Genomic DNA, 24,825 nt, shown 5'->3' with positions numbered 1-24,825 from the left:
CCATTTAAAGTGCTTTACAGATACTGATTTATTTAATTATAATGACTGCTAAAAGGAGGTTTTGTTAGTTCCTCCATTTTACAGTTGAGGAAATTGAGCCTCTGAAAGGTTAAGTAAGTTGTCTGGAATAAGTTAATAAGTGGCAGGGCAAGGACTATGCTATTTTGATGAAATGATTAGTAAAACAATCTACTTTAGGTTCTAAAGCTCAAAGTAGCAGAATTGAAAAGAGAACCCTGATTTCTATGTCTTGTTTCTTATGTAAGTAAGTTTTGCCTTTGAAAGTAAGGGAAGAAAACCTGACCAACAATAACCTTAGACTTCTAGAGTTGAAAACAAAAATGTTTACCTTTTAGAAGTCATAGCACCAAATTAAGAAAGAAAGTTAATGATGAAGGGGACAATAAACATGGAAAAATCAGAGTAGTTTTCTTCAAACAGATTAATTATTGTCTTTACTTACATGCAGAACCTACCCCACCCCCCAAAAAAAATTAAAAAAAAAAACATAGCAAGGAATTAACATATAGTTATTCAGACAGGAAGAAAAAAGTTTATATCCATAACTAAATAAGATTTTTATATACAGACTTTAAACCTTAAGATCGACATCTGTAACTAACCTACTAAGAAATATCTTATTTTTTCTGTTATACTGATGATAGATTCTTTATATTACATTAAGAAATACTCATATTTATGAAAGAATTGGGGAAATTTTAATGATACTTTTTTTCTCAAGTATGTTTTTGGTAAGCTTTTTATATCATGGAATAGCTATACTAATTTATAAGCACTGGTAATCTGTAAATAACGGATGTATTAATCATTGATGATTAATACATTTTATCCTTCTGGCTTCTGGTTGATTTGCAGCAACTTTCTATTAATATTTTTGTTTAATGCACTAAGACAGTATTTTAATATAACTTGTATTGTCTTTTAAAAAATACAATTTTAGACTGATATATGATTAATTATGTAAATTATTCAAATTAGATACCTCCAGTAATGAGTTACTCCACCGGTCTTTTTTTTTTTAATAAAAATCTACACTTGAAAACAATTCCGTTTTCAGATTCTGTAATCAAGGGAGGGTTTATGGGATTATTGACTAGTCCGGTTTTAAAACAATACAGTTTTTTCTTTTTCTCATAAAAAATTCCATTTTTTTAAATCCTCAAGGCCCATATTTCTTGATTTTCTAGATAGTTCAGTCTCAAATGGGAGTACATGTTGTTTGTCATGAAAAATATTAGAAACCAGCCTGTCCCTGATTATAATTCAGAATTTACCCACATTCTAGAGATTTTCAGTATTCCTCTGTATTTTCTTCATAACACTGTTTATCATTTCCTAATATTATTTTTCTTCTCTCATATCTTTCTTCTTCCTGCTTCCTCTTTTTCTTCTTCATGGTGTTCTCTACTTTAAATTATCTATATTCTATGGTTTGATAAATTTTCATGTAGCAGGACTGGATTATCTATTAGTTGTCTTAATTCTGTAAAAAAAAAAAAAAAAGAGGAAGTAAATAAAAAGAGCTTCTGTTTATTTCATCATTTAGTCTCTGAATAGTTAAGAGATAGATGCTCCAACTCTTGCATCTGGGTCATTTAACAGGAGGCCAGGGATGCTAAATTTACATTTCATTACCTTTGTCTACTTTTAGAATTGTGTGCTTGAGCCCTGTGGTCAGTTGGCAGTTGTCAGGCCCATGGCTCCAAGGGAATGCTGTGTTATTTGAGGGGATGCCAATTTCAGTTCAGGCAGTTCTCTCATTCCTTGGTCAGATTTTCCTTATAAAAAATCCAATATGTGTTTCATTATTTACTTTAGACTGACTTCATGTCGAAAATTCATTGTGATGCTATTGCTGGATTGTGATGAGCAATTTTTATAATTTAGTTTCTATGTTTCCCACTCCCTGACTTCAGCAGAGCATTTTCCCTATTTGGTAAACCTAGAACAGATATTTTGTCACAGATTTTTAAAGAGTTTTATTGTTGTGCACTAAGTTGAGATGAATCGTAGGTAATTGGATGGTGCAGCTGAATTAACACATTGAATTGCCAGTTATGAGACACTTCATTTGCTGTAGCAGACAACAATAGGCCATTTTGCTTCGACAATGCACAAATTCTTATTATCTATATAAAATTCTAATTCAAATAGAATAACATATATGCATCATTTCTATTCCTTTTGTAAAGAAAGATAACCTCCACAAATATATTTGCAACTATCTCATTAAATAATTTTGAACTTCAATAAATCTCTTTTTTTTTGAGAATATTAATCAGTTGTCTCATTCCACACAAAAAGGACAGAGTAAAAGGCATTTCAGAAACATGAAATCAGTAGTAATGCTTTTATCCTGTGTACCTTAAGATATGTACAGATGTGTAGTTTGCATTTATTTCAATAGAGAGCCGCCTTTGAATCATTGCGAACAGCATTATTGCTATTATGACTATGGTGATATGCAACACTATAATAATTGTTTGTTCTTGGGTTTTCTTCATTTTAGATATTTTAAGCTTAGTTTCTCTAGGTCAGTAGAATTTCTTTTAAACAGATGAGTAGCCATTTTAAGAGGAAGTATTGAGATATGTCTTTAAACTCTCTCCTGAAACCTCATTAACAAGCATTAAATTAAGAGGTTAAAAAGATAACAAGCTGTTACAAAGTGTACGGAGTGAAGCCAAGCTAAGGAAACTGCCTAAGATATGGGAGTGTCCTGAAGGTGAGGAGGAAGCCACTTTGTCATTAACAAGCCCCCAAAGGTTTGAGGCTCAATAATGCCAAGAAAAATAGAAGTTTAAAGTAAAACACTGGAGCTGCAACAAAATATTTAATGAACATGTATAGATGGGATAGCCAGCCTTCTGTTCACTGATTCTACTTTGATGAAAACATCCTTATGGCAAGTTTTTCTTATTATTCCTCCTGAATGCCCCCCTTAACGGCACTAAGAAATTACATGGACAGCTGAGGGACAATAAGAGTAACTAGAGAGGCATCTTAGAAACACAGAACAAAGTCTCTATTATTTTGGCACTTAGGGTCTTTAAGCCTAATGTTCAGCTCTTGCTTACCCTAAAGTAATGTCTTCTAATCAACAAGACACATTCAAGTACAGAGGGCTCAGCATTTTCTAGTTCTTCATCCTTAAATATAGAACAGCAACTAAGGATCACCAGACAAGAAATAATTTAAGACAAAAATATTAATAAAGATCAACAACATGAAAAAGAGACCAAAGTTAAAAAAAAACAATAATAATAAAATGACATTCTGGAAAACTGATCATGAAAAGATCATAGAAGAGGCAAAACAATTAGAATCTTAAAGAGATTTAGGAAAATAGTGCCTAAATTAATACATTTAAGGGAAAATTTATAATTTCAAATTAAAAAATATTCTCAGTACAAACAGACAAACAAACAGATGAGTCACTGTGAATCTCCCTGAAGTGTGACTTCCAGCTAATTGGAGCTCTGCAAGAAAACAAAAAAAATATAGTTAGAATAGATATTAAAGACTTAATAGAATAATTTTCAAGTTTCTGAAGGAAGAGGATTTGCAACTCAAAATTTCATAGCCACTTAAAATGTCAGTCAAGTACAAGGTAGAATAAAGCCATTTTCGGTCCATATTTCTTATAAATTTATTTGAGCTCAAAGTATAACTAGGAGGAAGAGAAAGACATGGCATGGTAGCTATGAAGTAGTCCTAGAAGACAATTTATATTAAATCTGATGAGGAATTAGTGTGAAAAAAATGGAGGGCTTTGCCTGGTGGGAAGCTCTGGGACAAAGGAGGAACATTATACATTTAATATTAAAGAAATATTTGAAAAGATGAAGAAAAATAGTTTAAAAATATAAAAACTCCAAGAAAAACAAAGGAATATGTAAGAAGGAAAGTAGTCAGAGAACTTTAGTGTGCCATGAAATGAATAACAATTTTATATTAATTAATTATAAATTGTATTTACTGTTTTTCAACTTTGGTATCAATTTTTAGATAAGCATGACTGTAATACAGAATACAAATATTTTCAACAATGGCAATGTCACAATAAATATAGAAATGGTAAAGGTTGGGAGTTAGGATTTGGGGTTAGAGAAAGCAGAAAGATAGGAATTGGAAGATTAGCATTTCACAAAATGGAGCCAAGAGATAGCGTCTATTGTTTATAGAAGAATAGCAGTGATCATATAGTCCTTAAAGTTACAAAGATAATTAAGAGAAGTAATGACTGTATTAAGAGAAAGAATACAGAAGTGGGGAGTGTGATAAGTGAGGCAACTTAGACACTGTCTAAAATACTTTGAGTCTATTTGTTTAGTCAAAATATGCTTTAATTTGATTTTTTAAAATTATAGTTGCTTTTAGGTGGGTTATGCTCTCCAGGTTTCCAATCACTCACTGTTGAATCCCCCTGGTCCATAAAGATATTGAGTTAAAACTTCTATTGCAGAGCTAACAAACAATTCAAGGTGATGCCTTGTGGGGTGAGGAATTGGTTGGGGTTGAGGGAGAGGACTACATTGTATAAAGGCACATAGATGCTTAGAACTCTTGTTCATAAACCCGGTAGCAGTCATCCCCTACAATATTTTAAAGATCACGAGGCTAAGAGAGAAGAATTGGATTCTAGTCTTAGCAAAGCCATTAATAAATTCTTAGCATGTCATTTAAATTCTCTGGATCTCAGTTTCCACCTCTTTAAAATGAAGCATCTGGTATAAAAACACCCAGTATCACTCTATATTGTAGTGTTTATTTATAAAATAAACTGTAATTTTTCTGGGTAGAATAGGTCTCAAGATTGATTCAGGGTTCTTACATTGTTTTTTCAATTATAGTTGACATAGAATATTATATTAGTAACAGTTGTAAAACTTAGTGATTAGACATTTATGTACCTTATGAAGTGATCACCATGATAAGTGTAGTAACTATCTGGCACTGTAAATAGTTATTATAATATTATTGACTATATTCCTCATGCTGTACATTGCATCCCCATGACTTATTTCATAAAGGAAATTTGTATTTCTTAATCCCCTTCACTTTTTCAGCCCTGCTCCCTACTCTCCTCCCATGTGACAACCATCAGTTAATTCTCTTTATTTTTGAGTTTATTAGTTTTGTTTATTCATTTTTTTTTTTAGATTCAACATGTAAGTAAAATCATATGGCATTTTACTTGCTCTATTTCTTAGAGTAAAGATGTTAATTTCCTTTTCAACAATGGGTTTTGTTCTCCTTTAAGTTTATCTCCTTACCTTGTGTCTAATTGAATTAACCACTCAAATAAGAATCAGCCAGCTTTAGTTTTATTAATCTAAATAACCACTTCCCAAATAGAATTGTTTTGATATAATTTTATTACTATTCAAGGCTTTATTTTCTTTTAACTTTTTTTTTTTTTGCAAAACATTACCAAATGATTCTTTCAAAGATCGTATCTCCTTTCTACCTGTTTTCCTGAACATATTGAACAATAAATTTTAAATGCCAAACAATAAGTTTAGACAACATTTTTAGTGTTTTCCAGATAGAGATGGTAAATTTTATAGTCTTATGTGTTATTAAATTATACTGGTTACCTTGATTACTTGATAAGTCTACAGATTCACAGAAGATGATAGGTGAAGAATGGCTATTTCAGCATTAGACAGATGTGAGGATATTGCTGCTTTAGACTGGCAGCTGCTGTTAAAGTTCTCGGTGCTTCTTATTGTTTAGGCTAACACTTTAATTTTGTAGCTAATCAGAAATAGCTTCTTTAAAGATGCTAGTTATTTCTAATGAATGTGAGAACACAGATGGGTCCCACAAGAAATTTCTAACCCACTGGTTGTGTGAAAAATTTTGCATGTGGTAAGTGTGTGTGTGTGTATGCCGTAGCATCTTTTAACAATTGAGCAAACTAAAAGAAAATTGTAGGAGATGAGAGAAAGAGTGGGAGAGAGAGAGAATATGGGGGGGGGGGGTGAAAGAGATACAGAGAAAAAGAGAAAGAGAGAGACAGAGTGAGAAAGACAGAGGAATAAGGGAGTTTTTCAGTTTTCTACCATTGCTTGGGATGTGTATAAAACAAAGCTATTGTGGAAAATTGAGAACAAAAATTACTTTTAATTGGTATGTTAAAATCCAGTATTTTTATAATATGGAATGAGAAGGGATTCTGAAATGAGGAAAAGCAAATTAACAATAAGTTGTTCTTTAAAGCTGTGACTATCTTATTTCTGCTGAAAGGTGTGATTATAATCTCTTGTGTCACCTCCCTTTACCATTTTCTGAGTGATCTGGATTTGGAAAGTGACTCGGGGTCAGTGAGAGCTGTTTTGTCCTGTTATCTTACCTGGTTTAATGAATCAAAGGTCCATTAAATTTCCTTTTAAGGTGAGGTTCTTGGCAATTAATTAGAACCTTTAGTGTATGAACTAACCCTTGATTATAAGATAAGAAAAATGTAGGGACTCAAGTTTGGAGAAGGCAATGGAACATGGTTGTGTTAGACACTAAATTAAGACTGTGGTGCCTGCATAAATGCAGTTCAAAAATTCAGAGTCATCCAATTACTAGCAGAATGACAAATCACAGTTACATAGCGTCTATGTATTTTAGTTACTACATCTTTAAAATGGGAATAGTAATAACAATGGCTAACACTAATACAACCTGAGTCCCTGGGCATGAGGGTCTCTTTTAAGTGCTTTACAAAACATTGGCTCATCAAATTCTCACAAAATTAAAAGCTAGATACTTGTTTTTACCCATCTAATAGTTATAACTACTTTAATGGATTGTCATGAGGATTGAGGTGACATTGCATATAATGTACTGATTATTGTGCTTGGCACTTAGCAAGTGCTTTACAAATGTTAGCTATTATTAATGCATCTCCTCTTCTAGGGTCCTCTACTAGCATTTAGTTTGTTGAGTGCCTAGTAAATTTGGCCTACTTAACCTATTTTCAAAATAAAATTCTCAGACCTAGAAGACTTATTGTAAGGAGTAACTGTAACATTGGATCCCAGGAGACAATAAATGAATAGGAATCAAAGATAGGATTGAAGCCAAGCAAAATAGAAACATAGTAAAACTGTATTAGTGAAATATTTGAAATCTTATTTAACAGAGAAGAAAAGGTAAATGCATGAAGGCAAAGATATTGTATCATGATAAGTATTATACCAAGAAGTTGTACAAATTATACACAATGCTTAACACTAAAGTGCCAATTGGCAGAAAGTGATCTAGCTTAGAAAAAGGGTAGTAAGCTTCTTCTATTCCCTTTAACATTATTTGAAAAATTTCAACATCACTTCTGATTTTTGTTAGGTTCTTAGATAAGTTGAGCAGTCATTCTTCACTTTCTCAGGTTTTTGATCAGCTTGGACCTTATTATTTTTTCTTGGCTAATCATTAGAGAAATTGAAAGATGAGTGCTTTTTCTTGTGTGTGAATATAAAAAATATCTAAAAATTTAAAACATTACCATTTCAGCCTTAGTCCCTCAGTGAAAAAGATGAAGCATTATTATTTTTGTTTAGAGACACAGACCTTATTTTCAGTATATGATGTCTAGTTTTTAAAATGATTTTTATAAATGTTTAATTGGAGATTTTCTATTTTTTATTTAGAAGAGTGTATAATTTGAAATAAATTTTAATTTATTTCTCATTTAGAAATATTGGAGTTCCAGTTTTTTTCTTATCATATGAAGAAAATAGGTTGTTTTGAATATTGATAGTTTGTCAATTCCTTCACAGTAATTTGTACAAATGATAATTATACATAAATTAATAAACTGCTTGTGGAAATCTAATGATGTGTCATGCTGTTTTTGATTTATTTATGAATCACTTCCAGACTGCTGAAGTCTACCAAGACTAATTGTTTAATGTAACCTACAACTTTTTCAACTCCAAAAACATGTTCAGTAAAGAGTAGGTATTTTTTACAAAGTGATAAAAGACTAACTTATTTTTTGTTAGTTTATTCCATGAGAAGTGGTTTTATAGGTAATTAAATGACATATGTTTTGTATGTATTTAAAAACTCTTTTCATGTTATAAGTAATAAAATTATTCAAACAACTTTTTTTACTATTTTATCTATTGAGATTTAAACAATTTTATAGTGCTGCCTGAAATAACGTTGGGTCCTCAGCTTTCATTTGCTAAGTATTCCTGTTGACTCTCATCTTGAAGTTGTGCGCCATTTGAATATATTTTAAAGTGATTTTCAAAACCATATTATAAGCTTTAACAATCTCGTAAAGAATTTCTTCACAAAAAATATTTCGAATCAGGTGATAACTCTTGCTGTGTCTTGTCTGTGAACCATGCATGAGGTTAACCATTTTCAACCAAGGTTACATTAAGTCATAGACAGACAATTGATTTTCTTGTATTGTTGCATCTGTCTGCCAAAATATTACACCACCTGTAATTATTTTATAGTGTGGTAGTTCACTGATAATTAACCTTGTAAGCTTACCTTGTGAATAGTTTTTGTTTTTATTTAACAGGTGCTTCTGAAGTTTGTAACTCACAAATGCACAATCATTATAAATATAAAACTAAGATACAGAAAGATTTAGCAATGTGATTAATTTTGTAATGTATTTTTAACTAACATTAAATCAAAGATATATACTCTTTCCTGTTATAGAGCAGAGCTGATGCCTCTGTGTGTGTGTGTGTGTGTATTTCCCAAAGGACTTCTACAGAAAGTTGAGTTTTCTTTTTTATGTGTTCCCTGGATATTTTTAAGTGTAGGCCCCCACAATCTTGTGCTTGGGTACCCTCAAGCTAAATATGTTACTGATATCGTATGATAATTCAGATAGTTCTAATTTTTAGTTGTTTTATTAACTATAGTTTACTTTGACCTTTTGTTGAACCAAATTAAGTTTTGGTCTAACTTTTTTTAACTTCTCTGTCTAAAACCTATTTTCAGTGTAACATTTTTGTCAGGTTTAACCCAGGTTTACTTTGAGATTTTAGCCAGCCTTAAAGCTTTTCATATACACTTTCATCCTTACCACTCCTACACTAACACACCTGAAAACTCTCATGTTTAGTCATTTTTTAACTGATCTTATTTTATATCCATTTATTTTTTTTTAAATAATATATATACATTTTCTATGGAAAAAAATTTTTATTTTTTCTATGGATAAAAATTTATGTGATTTTAATCAAGTTGTATTATATGCATCTGTATTTTATTAAAATTCTCTAACAATCCATGCACTTTTAATTGGCCAGAGGACAACATCTCATAATAACTTGATATATAAAATTGTGAGCCAATAAAATGTTGTCACATTTTAATACAGAGTACACTTTATTGGTGCATGAAATGATTCCTGCTTAAGCAGTCAGCATACATAATCAATTAATAAATCTGGCCAGTGGCTTGGAGATCCACTTCATTTACAGCATTGTGTACATGCCAGATCAGGCACCTCCAAAATTTCCGTAAGGGCACATGCTAACTAATGAGTTTTCAGCAGTGGGTTTATGTTCACCTACAATTACTGAGAGCTTTTGTAATTCTAAAACCCTGGAGATCCACTAGGCAAAAATCATTTTTTGTGTGTGTGTGTCTTACTTACACTTCTGCTTGCTTTCTATCAAGTCTCTGCCTTACCGAATTCTCGTACTGTTAAAAATATGATTTTCTCATTCCTGCTTCTGAAGATTGTCATTCAGACATGAAAAACATCTACAAAATAGAGCTACCTATTTTTATAATGCCAACTGTTCTATCAAGAAAGGGAATCATGAGCGCATCACTACATGTTGTTATCTTGTGGAATTTTTACTCTCTCTCCTCTGTGTTTATCAACAAATGTGGTAAATACTGTTATTCAGGACTGTTTTATAGGAAAATGTGTGCCTCATTTGTTTATTAACCACTGTGCTGGGGCTTCAAGGACAATGAAGTTCTTTAGTATCTAGAATTCTGATCTGATGATATGCTTGGCTGATTGCCATCAAGCAAGTCATTCAGAGGACTTAAGAATTCTGATGTCACACACTGTGTATTAATCTCAGGAATGAAATTCACACTGCACCCCAATTTCAAACTTTTTCACATATTGCTTTCTTAGTCCAAGCTCATGCTTTCTGTTTATTAGAAATTTCATGAATTTTTACCTTTTTGCTGACTCCCAATATAGATCTTTCTCTCTGTAAGGACAAATGGGCTTATTGGAGTGGCTTAACCACCACCACCAACAACAAAAAGGACGGAAGGAAAGAAAGGAGCTTAAATCCCCAGATTGATGCCGTGTCGTGGTTGGCTTATTCCTCTTCCTTTCAAGTACTTGCAGTCCTGCGGCCTGTTGTGCCTTGGACTGCTTCACTAACCTTGGGCTTCCAGGGCTGTTAAAGCTGAATAGGGCAGAGACTTTCTCTTCTCTTCCAGCAAGTCTCAGGAGTGAGAGCTGCTCACTGGCATTTATTCTCTGACTTTTAGCTTTTTTCCCCTTGAAATGGAACTAATTAGGAAGTTGTCCCATTTATTGATTCTCATGAAGCATTCAATATAAGTACATACAGTTTTGCCTGTCCCTATAGTTTAATGAATGCTTTCAAATATCTTTCTAAATTGTAGATGTATATCCACATGTATCTATCTTTTGTAGATTATGAAATTCAAGAAAGTAGTTTAGCACAGTTCTTTTTGTGCTGTACCTAGCAAAATGCCTTATACAATTAAGTCCTTACTATATGCATTTAATTAGATTGCACATGTAGAGATAGGTCCCCTGGGCCTTCCAAAGCTACTTTGGAAAACGATGCAGGCCTAAAAGGATTTAGGTCAGTCAAATTTTTATCTGGCTTTCCCAGAAGGATAGTTGAATATGTCTTTCCACTCTGCAATACTAATGTCTTCCTTGTTATGTTTTTCTCTAAAATTCCATTATAAGCTAGTCGAAGATTGTGCACTTTATATACTTGTAAAACTCATTAGGTATTTGAAATAGCAATGTCTTTATGATTTTCACTAGTGTGGCTTGAGAGTCCTGCCACCTCTGTCATTTATAAGACTTTGCCTGGAACTCTTTTCCTCTGTAAGGGACATAAGTCACACAGTTTAAGATTGAAAGGGATCTTGAGGGGTGATCCTGTAATCCCACCTGCCCTTAGTCATGGTTGTGCTTAGTCTAAACCCAACACTGACATTTTCCCCTAAAAAGAAGCTACCCCATGTTGTATATTCTGTTATATTCTTCACATTGCCAATAGAAGGACCTCTTCAAATATAGTTCTGAGTAACTCCTCGTTTTAAAAAATCTTTGAACGCTCTACAGTCTAAAATGCAAGACCCTTCATAGAAATATATCCCAAGTGACCTTTGCAGCCTCCTATCTTATCTTTAACTCTTATCTAATATATTTTCAGGATTCACTGAATTACTTCTTTGTCACCTGGATAAGTCATAGATGTCTGTGACTGTTTCTTTGCTTACACTGCTTTTCAGCTTTGAGTTACTATCTCATCATTTCAGGAGTTGGCTCAAATGAGATACCATTTTTTAAAGGATTTCCCCAACTTTCAAAGGCAGAATTTTTTTTTTTCTGTTTCTATGGCACTTTGTTTCTATTGCTATTGCTAGCTTATACCATATTATCATGGTTAGTTGTGTTCTCCCATGTTAAGTTATAAGCTTTTTCACAATGGAGGCATGACATTTTTCATTGTTCCCCTGGGGCCTACCAAAGTCCATAACAAATCTAGTCACTCAATAAATGTTTTGAGAAAGTATTACATGTCGATTTAGTAAAATAAAGGTCTATAAATTTAAGGATGCTCTTTTGAATCAATCTTTGTGACATTCTTGGTATCTCTTTCTGGAATATGGTGGGGATATAAGAATATTAGTGTAATCTATTCCAAAGACAATCATAAAAATTGATCAAAATCATGGTTTCAAGAAGGTCCATAAAAACCGTTTACTTTAGCCATTAGCCAGTACTTGAAGTTCATTTCAGCATTTCAGGAGAATGGACATTCAACTTCTTAAACTATTCCTTCAGCCCTTTCTTTAGGGAAGTCCATTCTATTTTGGCATTCCTTACAGTAAGGGAGTTTTACCATGTGCTAAGCTTAAATTCGATTCCTTGTAATTTTTCTCATTGGTCTTATTGGTCTTAGTTCTGTTTTGGTGAACACGGAAAAAAATATATAAATTGCTATTTACATCAACAATTTTTTCATATAGGAATAGCATTCAGGTTTCTGTTATATATTCTATACACATGCACACACACACACATATATAAAACATCAGTGTTAGTACACATATCAACACTAGCCAGGAAACCATTGGAAATAATTTTATTTGGAAATGAGATAACTTGCAAAGATAGAGATAAAGAGAAAACTAGATTACAATGCAGACAATTCACATTCTGGCCAGTACGTGTTACACACACACACACACACACACACACACACACACAGCCATACACACATACATATGCATATATATATGTGTATATATATATATATATATATTTCAGATATATAAATGAATAAAAGATGCCAGATTGTTGTATCATACTTCAAGATTTTAAACTCTAGGATGGTCACATTTTTCTGGTTGTCTTCTTGCTATAAAAGAAATTATCCTAAAACTTAGTGGCTTAAAATAGCAATTATAATCTCTCATAGTTCTGTGAGTTCACTGGAATCAGCTCAGAGATACTAAATTGGTGTCTGTCATTCAGTTGCCATCAGGTCCTGACTGGAGCTAGAGTAATCTATAGGCCGGATGAACTGATGACCAATGTGGTTTCTTTACTCATGTGTCTGAAGCCTCAGTGCTCTTCAACAAGTCTTCTCTCTTCAGTAGAGTGGCCTGTACTTTTTACACAGCAGCTAAGGGCTTCAAGAGTCAGGAAACAGAAGATGCTAAGCCAATTAAGGGCTATTCCTGGAACTGGTACAGTATCGCTTCTGAATATTCTCTTGGTCCAATGAGTCCCAGGGTCTGCTCAGATCCAGGAAAAAAAGAAATGGCTTTATCTCTTGATGATGAATGCCAAGGTCACAATGCAGAAGGGCCTATGGTATGGGAGATAGCATGGCCGTCTTTGGAATGTACAACCTGCCATGCCACATATTTGGATGGTGTAATGGAGTGAAGAATGCATTTTCAATCAATTTTAACTTACTCTCTGAAGAAGTAAATATAAATGTAGTAAGTTTATGAACAAAACACAAATATTGACCATAAAACATAATATAAAACTAACTCACATTCTCTACCTAAAGTTCATCACATATTCACACTACATATCTAATTTGATCACATGATTTGAAAGGTCCCAGTTCCAAATTTAGATTTTTTTATTAAATAACTAATATCTAGTAACTAATATCTAATATCTATAGTTTCTTGAAATTCATTTTTAATGTATAATAAAATCTGTCCTACTACTGCTAAAGCTATTTCATTATTTGGAATCTAATTTTAAAAATAATTCTTCAAACAATTAAAATACAAAATATTTTCTTTTATGGAATATAAATTTCTCTATTTGACTAATTTTCACTGTATTCTAATTTTCTAAATGTTAATCATTTCTATTTCTCTCATCTGAACTCTAACATTTTTCTTCAGGTTAAGTATGATTTGACATGTGAAACTTAATATTTGGTAATATATATGCTGGTCAAGTAATCAGTAAATTCATGACAGAAACATTTACTTTATTTTTACCTGCAAATTCTTAGATAATATGTATCATTTAGAAATAGTGTTCAGTGTATACCTAGAGTGGCCTAAAGAAATTACTGCTTTATTTTTTTCTCACAAAATATGAAGTCTTGATACTGGTAAGATGGTCCTATACTGTCACTGGGGATCTTGGATCTTTGCACACATTCTAAGATTCATACACTTAGAACAGCTGCTCAAGTTCCAATCATTATATCCACATCTTGGGCAAAGGCAAAAGAGCAGCAAAGTGCACCTAGCAACTAATGGAGGAGTGAGTAGGTATTGACGAGGCAAGTGGTGGTTTTAGCCACATCACATCGAAAAATCACATTTCATTAACATTTTGACAATTTCTTATTACTTAATTATCCCTCAATTTTGTCTATATGAGTTTCCAGTTCTTTTAAAGCCAAAACTCTGCAGGATTTACAGCCGTGTAGGTTCTTACCTATGCACTTGGTTGCCCCATTGCCTCTGAGTTTTAAACTAGTGTTCATTCTTTCCTTTTGGATTATAACATGATATTTATTTTTTCAGAAGATTTGCAAAATTAATAAAAGTATAAAAATAAAAATTAATATTACTTGTATTTTAAATCATATATAATTAGCATTTTATTGTATAGTTCTCCAATCTTGCTAAATTTTATAAATATATGTATATAAACATATGTGAATATATAATTATGTACATAATTGCTACTTAATTCATTATATTACTTTAGGAAGTATTTATGTTGTTTTAAAAATATAGATTGAAGATTTCTATGTGTAAATAAATACAATTTGAGACATGAATTTTGTGACTACATGGCATTGTATCAACTGCACAAATTACTGCTTATTTAGTTACTCTAGTTGCTTTTAAGGTTTTACAATTATAAGTATAAATGACACTGATGATGTTCTCTGCACATGAATCTTTGTCTGATTCTCTAATTAGTTTTTAGAATAACTTCATGGAAGTAGAAGGGGTCAAAAGTTAGGATATATACAAGAAAAAGTAAAATTTCTACAGAGACTAGAAAATGAAGAATGTAAAATATGCCATGCAGTAGCAAGTGTTTGCCGAGAGTGAGATGAAATGAGTTAAGCAAAACTTCATCTCAGAGGCTGAAGGAACCAACATTTTCTCATATCTCTTTGAGTAGATAGGAGTAGCTGATGAAGGAGAAGGCATTTGCCACTCTTTATATAGTGAGGCTGGTGGATGTTTGGAACAGTCATTTTGCTAACTGTAAACATTCAATGAAAAAAAAGGGGCACAAAGAATTGACTGAGAATCCACTTGAGTTAGGAAATAGATTTTGACATTTCCCCAGGTGGATGAATGGAGAAGAGGGATGGATGAAACAGTTTTCAGTTGGAAAATGCCACAATGTAGAAAGACACTGTCTACAGAGTATACACACTGTCAGAAATCAAGGGGCAGGGGTGGCAGATCTTGGTCAAAGCATTAACTAGGCCTTTAGTCATAGAATGGACTGCATATAGAATTAAATGCTGATAGAAGTTGGCTAATAAACATTAGGAGGTTAACATTTAAATTATGGACAATATTCAGACAATTCTGGTCTGTCATATCTTTCATGATTGAAATTATCAGCAATATTATCAAATCATATTTACAATAGGAAGAGTGCAAGGAACTTAGCTTAGGGTTCTTGAAGCCCAAATGAAAATGGGGAAAAGGGGACACACTAATGATGACTTCAGAAGTTATGTATTAATCATTTTACTTTGATATTTAGGAAGATAGGGAAATGAATAAAAAGCAGGTGATTTTCACACACGTCAAAGAGCAGGACAAATGGAGATAACAACCAACATGACTGAAAGAAGTAAATCACTCTGAGTTAATCTAATTTTATTCTCTGACATGATGACAGGATTTAAACATGAGGGGAAAGCCATACATCTTCATTTCAGTAAGTTTTATTTTTTGTCTCGCAATGCTCTTATTCAGTAAAGAAAATATAGTGTGTATAAAGGGATACATAGCTTGTTATTTGTCATTGGATCAGTAACCTACCAAGTCAAACTAAGTAAGACTCCAGAAGGGTTTTTTGGGTGCTTGTACAGAATGATATTTGTATTGATCTCTGGAATTTAGGAATACGAAATATAGAATCTACAAACTAGGAAAGTTGCTAACTGGGAATTTTCAAGAATTCAATGCGAATATAAGAAGAAATGTTAAAGTCAATTTAAGATCATTGAGAACCATTGGTTAAAAATAACACTCAAGAAAGAGAAGGTAATAACTAATGTAATAAAATGTAAATAGCGTATGTAGTGAAAAAAAGTAATATGTAGTCACTCTGACACTCTGTTACTACTTAATTGATTTAAATAAATTTTGTAAGTGTGATTTGTAAAAATAAATTTAAAAAAAAGAAATGAAATCTTATATAGCAGCTTGGATTATAGGGAGATCTGTAGTGTTTTCTGCCTTTATTTACATCACTTGTGATGTAATAATCAATCCTCTTATATGTTTTCACTCATAAAACTGTAACACATTATCTATTTGTAGATATTATTCTTTAGTCTCTGCAAAGTAATTGGCTACTGTTTCGTAAGAAAATAAAGAAGTGTGTTTCTTCCTCTTCAAATAAGTAATTACTAAAGTTGCTCTGTTTCCATGCCTTTCCATATAAACAATTTTTTATTTCAATGTCAAATTGTTGAGTAACCTCCTTGAAGATATTTTAAAAGGTAATTAAACTCAACATGTTTAATACCAAGAATGCATAAAATCAATTAAATATGAAGAGTCAGGACCAAATTTGGGCACAGATAGGCACAAACTATGGCTGACTACAGTGATTGCACAATATAACATGATTGTGGCATTGTTAACATATGAATGTGTGTGCATATGTTTTACTAAAATATAGTTTTAATAGTCTCATGCTATTTAATCCAGCAATTTCCCTTCTGGGTATTTTATCCTAAGGAAACAATCATGCTATGGAAGAAGATACTTACAAAAGGATCTCTCCAGTGTTTTTAGTCTTTTTGCTCACAGATATTTGATAACAATACATATGAAAAAATACAAAATAAATGATAGCATGTTTTATGGGATATCAATCAACAAAATGATTTTACTTTTTAATGAGAAACAAAATATTGCCACAAAAATAAATTCACAAATAAAAAGAGGATCTAATTCTAGAATAGTTTATATGGTATAACTCTTTAATAGTCTAGAAATAAACACAGAATAGTTATACATGAACTATATTGCTTTAGGAATTAAGAGTGATTTTATTTTTTTTTGAATTTTTAAAAAAGGAATTACCAATGAAATGGTAATTTTCATTTAGAAAAACAGTTATATAAGGAAAAATCACTTACAATGATAACCTTTAAAGATTGCTAATTTTTTCTTTGTTTATTTTTCTTTAATTGCTGACTAATTTTTTGTGAATATCATTTTATTATTTAACTCTACATTGCTAAATTTGCTAAATATAATATTATTTGTGGTTTATTTAAAAACAAAACTAGATTTCACATTAATTTTCATTCTTTTGTATTTTATACATTTCACATGCATATATAAATTATAAACACATATGTAATATCTTTAATTTAATTATATGCATACTTAATATATAATATATACATTATCTATAAAAATATAATATATAAAATTCAAGAAATATATAAATATATATAAATAAATGTATATTAATATGTATTTATATACATATATATCATTCTGGAGTTCTTGTTACCTTATGTTCAAAAATGTTGAACAATGATTCTGATTTATTTTTTAATTTTTTTCTTGATTTAAATATACTGCATAGATCTATTTTTCTGTGTTCTCAACATATCTCAATGAAAGTAAAAATTTGTTTCTACTCTAATTTTAAATTTTCATATAATTTCAAACATACAGAAAAGTAACAATTATTTTATTTAATCTTGAATATGCTCTGTCCAGATTTATTAGTTGTTTACATTTTCCTCTTTATCTTGAATATTTTTATTCTTTCACTTTCATTTTTTCCATATAGGTATGTGTATGTATATGTATGTATGTATATGTATAATAATATAATTATATATATACTAATACATATGTATATAGGGACATACATACAGTTTCTCCATAAATCATTTTAGAATAAGCTGTAGACATCATTTTTCTTTATTTGAAGTATGTTTTGTGTGTATTTCCTAAGAATAAGGGTAGTATCCTATATAACTACAGTGCAATTATGGAAATTAAGAAGTTCATTATTAACAAAATACTATTATGTAACTCACAATGCATTAAAGATCACACACAGGTTTGGCTGTCATGTCTTTGAAAATTCCTGTAATCTGGAACATTTCCTAAGTCTTTAATGACTGAATTTGAAGAGGTCAGGCCAGATATTTTCTAAATTTCCTATATTTGAGTTCAGCCCAGATAATTCTAAGACTTTGGGTTTGCCTCATATTTCCTAATGATTAATTCAGGTTATGCATTCTTGGCAGATACACCACAGAAGTGATGTTGTGTCCTTCTAAGTGCATTATACTTGGAGGCACATCATGTGTATTTATTTGTCCTATTATTGATTATATTTGGTCATTTAGTTAAGGTGCTCTCTGCCAAGTTCTTTATTGAAAGTTTCTATTTTTCCTATTGTAATTAGCAGATGATTTGTGAGACAGTACTTTAAGACTATGGAAATATCTTGTTTGTCATCACACTTTCACCCACAAGTGCTAATCCACAGGTGTTTTCTTGATTAAATCAGTTAACTATGTTTGCCTAATGGTGATTTTCTATCTTTATTGATACAACTATATTTTAGGTGACATTTTATGCAAAGGAAGTTTTTCCTTCTTCCTTAGCTACTTCATTTCTTTGTATTTTATTTTCTGTAATAAAGTTTAATTTTTTATAATTATTTATTTTGATTTTCTAATTGTCCCAGATTTGACTAGTGAGAGCTTCTTATAACACAATCTCATCATTTTTAAATGCTTTACTCCTCCCCCAGAAAATAAATGTCACCTTGAATTCCATAGTGTTGTCTCTTTTCTGTGTCTGTATTCTAATATGTCAAGATAGTTTTTTTCAATATTTTCATAGGTTCAGTGAACTTTCTGAGAGTAAATGTTGTGTCATAGGACCTTTGTTTTCCTCTTTTCTCTTCATTATAGTTTTTCTGGACTCCTTAGATCTCTGTAATACATTTAGTGAGAGCTGGAAAGATAGCTCTGTTAGAAAGTGGTGTTTAATTTTCTATTTATAGGTAACAACATTTTTATTATTCTCCAACTTCCAGTTATGCTGAAAATCTAGATTTTTTGTTTGTTTTGTTTTTGTATTTGTTGGCTTTATATATTTTGCTCAATGTGTGATGTGTTTCAGATTTAGGTGGCTGTGATGACTACAATTACCCAGAATTCTAGGTCCATATTTTTTATTATAATTTCCCCCAGCTTTATTGAAATATAAGACAATTAGTTGCTCATATTTACATTGTACAATTCAATGAGGTTTTTCAATTATACTTGGCATACAATAACATGTTATAGTTTCAGTTGTACAGCCTGGAGATTAGAGCTCAAGTGATCAGCCCATCAATACTAGTACCCCTCTCCCTCCTTGCATATTTACTACAACATTATTAACTATTTTTCTTATGCTACACTTTATATCTCCAGGACTATTTTGTAACTATCCACTTGTACTTCTTAATTCCTTTGCCCCTTTTCACCATCCCCTCTGTATCTATGAGTTTGTTTCCATTTTTGTTGTTATTATTGTTTATTTTGTCCTTTGGATTCCACATGAAATTATGTGGAATTTATCTTTCTCTATCTGACTTACCTCATTCAGCACAATACCTTCTAGGAACATCAAGGCAGTATCTTTTTCCATCCCCTTTCTTTTAGTGTGTATATGTCTTTTAATCTGAAGTAAGTCTCTTTAGGCAACATATGTAGGAGTCTTATTTTCTTATCTAGTCAGCCACCCTTTGGTTGGAGCACTTAATTCTTTTCCACTTGAGGTAGTCGTTGATAGATATGTAGTTATTACCATTTTTTATTCATGGTTTTGATATATGTCTTTTCTGCTTAAAGAAGTCCTTCCAACATTTCCTGTAATAGTGGTTTGGTGGTGATGAATTCCTTTAGCTTATTTTTGTCTGGGAAGCTTTTTATCTGTCCTTTGACTCTCAACGATAGCTTTGCAGGATAAAGTATTCTTGGTTGTAGATCCTGGGTTTTCATGTCAAATATTTTGTGTCAATCCCTTTTGTCCTACAAAGTTTCTTTTGAGAAATCAGCTTCCAGTCTTATGGGTATGCCCTTGTAGGTAACTAACTGCCTTTTTTTTTTCTTTCTGTTTTTAAAATTCTCTCTTTGTATTTAACCTTTGGCATTTTAATTATGATGTGCCTCGGTGTGTGTGTCTTTGGGTTCCTTTATCTTGGGACTTTCTGAGTTCTTGGAGTTGTATGTCTATGTCTTTCACCAAGTTAGGGAAGTTTTCCATCATTATTTCTTCAAATAGCTTTTTAACTTCTTGTTCTCTCTCTGCTCCTTCAGGTACCCCTATTACACAGATTTTTTTACACTTAATTTTGTCCCAAAGGCTCCTTAAAATATTATTATATTTTTGGCTTCTTTTTTCTTGCCTTTCTGATTAGGTGTCTTTGGCTTCCCCATCCTCTAGATTGGTGATCCAATCTTTTTCATCCACTCTGTTAATTCCTTTTAATATACTCATCATCTCAGATAATGTATTCTTCATTTCTGACTGATTCTCTTTTAGAATTTTCATTTCCATTTTTATGCTTTTTACCCCTTTGTTAAAGTTCTTCTCGAATTCATCTATACTTCCCCTAAATTCATCGAGCATCTTTATAACCAGTGTTTTGAACTTTGCATCTGTTAGATTGCTTGACTCCATTATTCCTGGATCTCTATTCTGTTTTCTCATATGGTTTCTGCTTCTTTGTATCCCCACTTTGGCTGCCTTTCAGTGTCTGTTTCTATGTACTAAGCAAAGCTTCTAAGTCTCCTGGTCTTATTAGCATGGCTATGTGTGCTAGGTGTCCAGAAGCACAATCCTGAGAGGGATTCAGTAGCAGCTCAATTGTATCTCCAGCCTGTGTCCCTCTGGGACCACCTGTTAAGATTCAGCAGCTATCCACAAATACTGTACTTATAATTGCCTCAAGAAGCTGTGCTGGAAACCAAGGTCAACTGCCCTCAGTGCGAATCTTAGTGATTGTTCAGCAAGTAGTGCAAGACTTGTGGAGGACACAGCTAGATGTGGCTTTGGTAGGACTGAGAGTTGGGGGAGGTGGAGTTTCAGGGAATTCTTTGGCAGAATGACCTCTGCATTAGCATCTGGTTGGCTGCCAGAGGTGGTAGGTTGTCAGAGCAAGTGCTGGAGATGAGACTTTATACCATGAAGAAGAACTGGTGGTATCTACTGCTCCTCTGTTGAACTCCCAGGTCCACATTTTTTAAACATTCTACAAAACATATTGATATTTCAACTTATTTGCAAAATGCCATGATGTAACCAGAATGTGTAGAATGCATAGCTTTACCTTTAGTGGTCACTGTTCTCTTCATCCAGTTCATTTAGTTTAATTGAAGGGGTTTTTTACCTCTATCATTTTTTCAAATGACACACATCAGTTCAGGAAGTCTCTGAAAGACATGTCCATGGTAAATGTAAAATTATTACTTGAGTAATTAATTTCCTTGATTTATACCAATTAATTGTGTTTGTAAATTTCTTCCTTAGCTTTAAAATTATCAAATATATTTTAAACAAATGGAAATTCAGGCCCATGAAATTTTAAAACATGATATATGTTAAAATGAAGTAACTAATCAGTAACACCTGATTATGAGAATCCAGTGAAATATAGTTATAAGCAGTTGCTTCAACTAATTGAAATAAGCTTTTTGAGCATAATTGAGGAAAGTCATTCCTCCAGGTTCACAGCAAAGAAATCTGGCTGTAGTTGGTAGGTAAGGATAAGAAACAAAACACGCCAGTGTTTGAAAATGGCAGAGTAGAAGACACGTTGCAAAAGTAGGAAACAGGTGAATGCAGAAAGTGCATTCCATCCAAAAAGCGTAACCATGTCTGTATCCTCTGGAGGCTGGGAGCCCAGCCTTACAAAATCTTTGCTTTTTAAAAAGAGCTAGAAGTGAGGATTTGTATGAGAACTCTCCCACTTTTGAATATTTAAAAAATATTTTTAATTCCGTGGTTAAGAATAAACAACGTCAGTAAGCCAGATATGGTTATTATGTCCCAAATACAATGGATACAATGGAGCGAGTAACATGTGTTGTAGTCATCCGGGTCAGAAAAGCTGGTTCAGAGCCCAGGATTACTGCTTAGTTGTGTCAAACTGGGCAATTCACATAAAAGTAGTTAATAATAGTATTAATTTTAGTTCTCTTGCCTATCAGGATGAATATGCTAAAGTGCAAAGAAACATACAGATCCACTCATTGTTACATTATAATTCCATTGAAATTGTATATGAATGAATTTGTATCTTTGATTAAGCTATAAATGTTAAACTTACAAAAATGAAATTTATAAAATACATAGTTCCTTAAGAATTTTATGATTTATTTATGATGTTTAATTATAAACTTGCCAAGTATACCTAATTTCCTCTTATTTGAGAGGCTCTGTGTTGACCATTAGTAAATTAGTAAAATTATTCATTCCTGTGCCAGGTAGAGGCCAATGCCACCCTATTGTTTTTCACATGCTAGAGGAAGATAATTTAGACATTCAACTCAATGCTTGTTCTTATTGAAATGCTGACTTTGTTACAGTTTGTTTTGATGAACACAAAAGCACACCTCCTGTATTAGTAAACTGGTATCTCTACTTAGTACTGTAAAGAAAATTTTCGGCAGAAATTCTGTTGTTTGCTGAGAACTAATGTTACACTAAAGATGCTTGCTACTTATGGGAATTTTATTTGTATTGTCCATAGTGTGTTTCATCCATCTGAAACAACACATTGTGCTTTAAATTATTATTTTAATTATCATTAGGTTATGTTTTGTTTCTTTGACATTTCTTTTACAAAAAATACACCCTATTAGCATAAAATCCATTTAAATCGAGCTATTTTGGGCTTTGAAATTAAAATGCTCTTCCCAACACCCTCTTTGAAAACAAATAATTAATAAATCTCATTAAATAACTTTCTCCTTATAATCACATTGACTTGCTGAAAAAAAGAAAGTGGATATTTGTGTATTTTTGTGAGATGTGGAAATGGCATACCTACATTTTTCTCAGTGTGTGGTCTTCAATTGAAATTGACATGCAATTACAAAGTGAATTAATGCAAGTCTCTGGATAAATCAAGCCAGATCATCTTCTGAGTCAGAGATCTTCAAATATCAGACAAAACTATGTTTTAAAAACTTGAATTATTTTAATAACCACCTCAAATCTCCAACTAAATTTATTTACAAACATCTCATATTATTAAATTGTTTTTATGTTGTTCTGCCATGTTCTGGGGGCACTGTGTTTACTGTGTATAATTCTAAGCCAATGTGTGGACTCTTCTTACCTCTTACTTAAGGATGCCCTCCTTGACTCATGTTTAGAGTATTTTCATATAGTTGAAAATATTTCTCTTCATCAGCGATTATATTTTGCAAGGTGTATAACTTATATTTGGAAAACTTTATTTCAGTATGTTAAAGTATGTAGTGTTTAAATGTGTGTTGGTCTGGATTAGTTTTTCTGTGACCTTGGCAAATTGCTTACTCTTTTGATTTTCTTTGCTTTTCACAGATGCATTTTGTAGGAGTATTTTGAAGATGAATGTTTGCAAATCATTTTGAAATTGCCAAGCACCACATATAGTAAGTAATATATATTTTTATTTTTCCACTCAATTGCAGTCATGCTGAATGAATTTGGCAGACAGTCATAAAAGAACACATTTCTATTTACAGTTCTTGATATTTGTGAATGTTGAGGAAAAATGTATATAAAATATAAAAATTTGATGGGCTATTTGCTGGTCTGAATTAAGTTGTATAGTTTCAAGATTTCTAATGACTGATTTCTTGTTTTATGTACATAACTTGCACATAATATTTCTCACTTCTTATTTAAGTAAGATTTTTTCCTCTGATTCATAAGTTGAGAAGAATGAAGAAAAATTAATATTATTTTAGCCAGTGTTGATATGGAAGTTTTAAAAAGGAATATTGAATTAAATATCAAGATTTGCTGAGTATTAAGATTTACTATATATCAGGCAATTTATATGTGGTGACTTTCATTCTTCTCAAAATATTTTAAGTTTGTTTTTTAATTTCCATTTTATAAATAAGAAAACTGAGGCCCAAGTAGTTTTAATACTTTGCTCAATATCTATTCAAAGTGATGAATCTTGACTTTGAACATAAGATCTTTCAAAAAATTGCCTCTACCAAAATTTAGAAAAAAATAAACAACTTTTATTTTAAAGCCTGAACATTTTTGAGTTTAAACATATTATGATTATTTCTTCGGATTTTTTTTTTTTTACTTGAACATTATCCTGAAAATGTTACAGCTTTTTTTTTTTTTTCTGTATTGCCCAACATGTCATTGCTTTCACTTTAAATAATGCTTTTCAATTTCTTTCTTGAACTGCTTTGAGCTAGTAGGAAATAGGTGATATGTAGCTTCCTGAAAGGTTTCTACATCATCTAATTATTCTTTGATAAAAAATGTTTTGAATTAGAGTTCCGAATTTCTCCAAGAATTCTTTTTCATTCATTAAAAACACAATTAAATGCCATTTTATTATTATTTTAGCATTGAAAGAGATTATACAAGCATAGATTACTAACCTCCATATGCTCAAATTCCTTTACTGATGAAGGACAATTATAAAATAAAATTTCAAAAAATGTAGAACTAATGATGGCAGCACTGATGTTTGTACATTGTCTCCCAAAATGACTGTGTCAGAAAAAAAAATGCAGTGAAGTGTAGTGTTTTAAAAATTCAGACTCTGGATTCAGATATCCTGACTTTAAG

General features: G+C 31.8%; 1 protein-coding gene across 7 annotated transcripts in view; it reads left to right on the top strand.

Moving 5' to 3' along the window:
- Positions 1-24,825, top strand: part of GALNT13 (polypeptide N-acetylgalactosaminyltransferase 13) — a 431,627-nt gene that overhangs the window by 7,021 nt on the left and 399,781 nt on the right. For 5 of the 7 annotated variants that reach the window (XM_036237890.1, XM_036237891.1, XM_036237892.1 and 2 more), the window contains exon 2: positions 23,584-23,654. The gene's annotated coding sequence lies outside the window, so the exon portion shown is untranslated. Of the gene's footprint in view, positions 1-14,469; positions 15,692-23,583; positions 23,655-24,825 lie in introns of those variants that run through there. The other 2 variants (XM_036237897.1, XM_036237893.1) reach the window with 2 other exon arrangements.

The sequence above is a fragment of the Rousettus aegyptiacus genome, unplaced genomic scaffold, assembly GCF_014176215.1.
Source record: "Rousettus aegyptiacus isolate mRouAeg1 unplaced genomic scaffold, mRouAeg1.p scaffold_m13_p_2, whole genome shotgun sequence".
Taxonomy (NCBI): Eukaryota; Metazoa; Chordata; class Mammalia; order Chiroptera; family Pteropodidae; genus Rousettus; species Rousettus aegyptiacus.
Note: the sequence above shows the minus strand (reverse complement) of the source record. Positions and strands in the feature narration are given on the sequence as shown.